The sequence below is a fragment of the Leuciscus leuciscus genome (genome assembly GCF_965113295.1).
Source record: "Leuciscus leuciscus genome assembly, chromosome: 14".
Classification (NCBI taxonomy): domain Eukaryota; kingdom Metazoa; phylum Chordata; class Actinopteri; order Cypriniformes; family Leuciscidae; genus Leuciscus; species Leuciscus leuciscus.
In genome coordinates this window covers 839,279-844,278 of record NC_138738.1, presented here as the reverse complement: position 1 = coordinate 844,278, position 5,000 = coordinate 839,279, and the positions used below count along the sequence as shown (strand labels likewise).

General features: G+C 31.2%; 1 protein-coding gene across 4 annotated transcripts in view; it reads left to right on the top strand.

Moving 5' to 3' along the window:
* The window catches only part of arhgap40 (Rho GTPase activating protein 40), a 30,719-nt gene that overhangs the window by 4,117 nt on the left and 21,602 nt on the right, over nucleotides 1-5,000 (top strand). The window lies entirely within an intron of this gene.

Below are 5,000 nucleotides of genomic sequence, written 5' to 3'. Positions count from 1 at the left end.
AAAAATAAAATGTTACTGTTATGTTTAAAAATTATACTGTTACGTTTAATGTAACTGTTACATTTAAAAAGAAAATATTACTGGTACGTTTAAAAATAAAATGTTACTGTTACGTTTAAAAATGTTACTGTTACTTTAAAAATGGAACTGTTACGTTTAAAAATAAAATGTTACTGTTATGTTTAAAAATTATACTGTTACGTTTAATGTAACTGTTACATTTAAAAAGAAAATATTACTGGTACGTTTAAAAATAAAATGTTACTGTTACGTTTAAAAAATTTTACTGTTACTTTAAAAATGCAACTGTTACGTTTAAAAATAAAATGTTACTGTTATGTTTAAAAATGATACTGTTACGTTTAAAAATGTTACTGTTACATTCAAAAAAATAAAATGTTACTGTTACGTTTAAAAATGCAACTGTTACGTTTAAAAATGTTACTGTTACATTTAAAAAGAAAATATTACTGGTACGTTTAAAAATAAAATGTTACTGTTACGTTTAAAAATGTTACTGTTACTTTAAAAATGGAACTGTTACGTTTAACACCAGAACGGCCATGGCGGTCATTTTGACCGTTTTGAATTTTATATCTGCAACAACTTTGTTGAAAAAATAAATTCAATCCTGCTGGTACCTGACTTTTCCTAAAAGTGTCTGTATTTTCATTTAAAATGTTTTTCATATAAATTACACATAAGGCAAAAAAACAAATGAACATATTTACCTATTTCGGCCATAGACGGTCATATTGACCGCACGGAATTTCGCGGTATTATTATAGGCTATACCAATATACACAACAATAAAATGTTGTTAAAAATACACTAAACATATTCAACAACAAATCATTTAAATGTAATGATATTCAGAACAGAACAAGAATGAAAAAATAACTATAAACAAGCTAAAATGAAATGCGTTATAAGCGAAAGTGAAAGTAAGCGGCGTTAGGCTCACGTAACTTTCTAATTAGAATCAAAATGTTTCAACATTTGCGATGTATTTGGATGGTAAACTATTTCTTTATTATAGGCTTTGTACTTCACTCACGTTCCAATATCGACGGAAAAAATCATCCTCTTCTCATGCGCAAAATGGTACGAATTGTAGGCTAGCCTACTAGGCTACAAACAGAGCAGTGGAATTTTTATGTTAGGTTGACTATTTTATTATTATATTTTATTGTGGCTATAATGAACAGGCTGCAATGTCAAGATTGCAATACTGGAATATGGTTGGGGTGTGTGTGTGTGTGTGTGTGTGTGTGTGTGTGTGTGTGTGTGTGTGTGTGTGTGTGTGTCGGCGGGCGCGACGCGATCGAACTGTGTAAACAAATATGGGCTACTCCGTCATTTTGTTCAGGACATCTACGGATATTATTTATTTATAAATGTATAATTAAACTTGTTTAAATGTACAGTTTGGTGTTGTTTTGTTTTTTAAAGACATATTAATACAATAAATGCATTAATCTCTCAATTGGGTATTTATCATTAAAGATATAGAGTTTGGAATATAGCGGTCAAAATGACCGCTTGCGGCAGTTCTAGTAGTTATGGAATTCTGGCACTTCTAGTGTTAAAAATAAAATGTTACTGTTATGTTTAAAAATTATACTGTTACGTTTAATGTAACTGTTACATTTAAAAAGAAAATATTACTGGTACGTTTAAAAATAAAATGTTACTGTTACGTTTAAAATTTTTACTGTTACTTTAAAAATGCAACTGTTACGTTTAAAAATAAAATGTTACTGTTATGTTTAAAAATGATACTGTTACGTTTAAAAATGTTACTGTTACATAAAAAAAATGTTACTGTTACGTTTAAAAATGCAACTGTTACGTTTAAAAATGTTACTGTTACATTTAAAAAGAAAATATTACTGGTACGTTTAAAAATAAAATGTTACTGTTACGTTTAAAAATGTTACTGTTACTTTAAAAATGGAACTGTTACGTTTAAAAATAAAATGTTACTGTTATGTTTAAAAATTATACTGTTACGTTTAAAAATGTTACTGTTACATTTAAAAAAATGTTACTGTTACGTTTAAAAATGCAACTGTTACGTTAAAAAAATAAAATGTTACTAGTACATTTAAAAATAAAATGTTACTGTTACTTTAAAAATAAAATGTTAGTATGTTTCTCAGTATATTTGTAGAATGATACAATGGAATGTTCCCTTTATGGTCACTTATATTAATCAATAAAAAATGTTTTTAAACATTTAATTTCTGACACGTTTGAGTGTTCAGAGAAATAATGTTTTAATGGTTCATACAAAGTGCTTGAATTTGACGTTTTGAAATGTAAGTCCTGGAAAATCCTTGAAAACGGCCATATTTATGAAAAGGTGCTTGAAAAGCGCTTTAATTATTGAAAGACAATATATGTGAAATTAGAGGATAATTTTATCGATAAAACAATCTTTTCACACAAAATCAACCCGTCTTAGAGCCACTTCACATGACTCTGAGTGTGATATTGCTCATAAATATCCAAGTATATGATACAGCGTTCATTCTTCAGGTCAATCATATATTCATGAGAATAAACCAGTTTGAATAAGGAAAGCGATATCTTTGTCATCGTATCCTTTCAATGGTTAAAGTTACACAGTCATTGCTTGTGCTGCACTTTATTTTTACCATTTTGTTTTATTAGTTTATTTTTGTTTATCTATTTACCTATCTATTTTAGAATTTGAAAGATAACAAAGATATTGTCTGATAAGTGAGATCTCTGATTGAAAACCAAAAAATGTAGTGCTATAAAAGTCCTGGATTTTCATTTTACAGTGTCTGTACGAACCCTGTAATAATATCTTAATGTTCTTTGTAAGAATATGGATTCAACAGTGCATTTTCTTGCAAAAGGAGTAAACCTGGTTGGCAGTTCACATTACTTAACTATTGAACTCTGCAAACCGTAAGAAGCTTTCCGGTGGAAATCTGGATTAAGAGTGTAACCAAGATCCCGTCAGTGTGTGTGTGTGTGTGTGTGAGGAATGGACAGAGACGGTGTGTGTGCTTTCTTTACACAGTTACAAGCAGCAAGAAGTGGTTTAATGTTGCAATAATCAAAACCAGCATTTTGCAAAACCATGCAAAATCAGTTGTTAATATTAATTAGGATATTGTTTAGTGTGAATGTATTAGTAATTGTTGGTGCTGTGATTGATTGCAGGGTTCGTACAGACTCGCAGTTCGTACAAATCCAGGACTTTTCAAGCACTACTTTTGTGGTTTTCAAGGACTTCGATCAGAGATCTCACTTATCAAACAATATCTTTATTATCTTTCAAATTCTAAAAATGTCAAATTCTAAAACTTTCAAATTGAAAAATTCAAAGCTGTATCATATACTTGAATAATTATATGAGCAATATCACACTCATAGTCATGTGAAATGGCTCTATATCAATATCAGACGGGTGTGAAAAGATTGTTTTATCAATAAAATTAAACACTAATTTCACATATATTGTCTTTCAATAATTCAAGCACTTTTCAAGCACCTCTTCATAAATATGTGTGTTTTCAAGGGTTTTCAAGGACTTACATTTCAAAACGTCAAATTCCAGCACTTTAAGCACTTGTACGAACCCTGTGATTGTAAAATAAATGATATAGTCTAATAGTCATGTCATTAAAAGCATAATGTCTATAAGCTATGAAGCAGCTTTTAATATATGACCGTAATCGAGTTACTTTGAGAAGTATAATGGCAGCCTGAACCTTTAGTGCTCACACTTTTGTTCTCTCGCTCTATTAAAGTCACATTAGTGTGTGTGTGTGTGTGTGTGTGTGTGTGTGTGTGTGTGTGTGTGTGTGTGTGTGTGTGTGTGTCGTGTGAAACAACAATGGATGTCAACATGTGGAAGGAGGAGGACTTTTCAGGTTTAAAAATACTCTGACGTTCTTCTGGCACGAGAACCTGAAGCAAAAACACAAGCCTGATCGTCTTCATTCCATGATGTGAAGAATCGAGAGCTGGTTAATGTGTGCGACTCAAACTGTGTGTGTTTATCACTCCTGGAGTTATAATGCACTCTTCATTACTCACTATGAGGAAAGAAGCAGCAGCCTGAAAATAAACAGAACAATGAAGTGTGTGTGTGTGTGTGTGTGTGTGTGTGTGTGTGTGTGTGTGTGTGTGTGTGTGTGTGTGTGTGTGTGTGTGTGTGCGTGCGTCATACGGCTTCCTGTTACGCTGACCAGGAGGTTCTCTATGTGTGATATTGACAGATTTAATGTGAGATGACTGAGTTGTGTTCGCACAACTGGGTTTGGATTCGTTTGGAAATTTTAAGTGTTTTATTTTTTTTGTGTGAATTTTATACTTCATCGGAATGATATGAAACTTGGTAAAGGTTTTGGCACTTGCTGTGTAAACACACACACACACACACACACACACACACACAAAAATGGACATGATTTGAACAGGTGAAATTGTCCTGAAAAAATAGTCCCACTTGAGCTCCTCGCGGTCAGAGACGAGTTTCCTCTAGTGGAAGCGTCTGGAACTGCAGCCGAACAACATCTCACTGAAAGATCATTTACTGAGAGTCAGGCTCATATTTGGAACACAACTTGTTTAGATTTATGGCTTTGATTCTCTTGCAGTTTTAGAGTAAAACGTGATTTTGAAATTAAATATTTCATATAAAAATTTTAAATAGTATTTTTGTGCGTTTTTCATAACAATAAACGTAAAATTCTGTAACTTTTTAAAACTGTTTTCACGTCAGCAATAATCTGCCAAGTGTCGTGTTTGAAGAGATCAAACTTCAGTCTGTCGCTCTAAAGCGTTCAAGATTTACCACAGTTTAAGTTGGAAATTCAATTTTCAGGTCTATGCTCAAAAAGTGAATAAAAGGATTATAAATATAATTTGTAAATATAATTTAGTACCATAAAATCCCCTAAAAATACAAATTAATAAATAAAAAAACATTATCAAACTAAAATATAGTACATTCATTT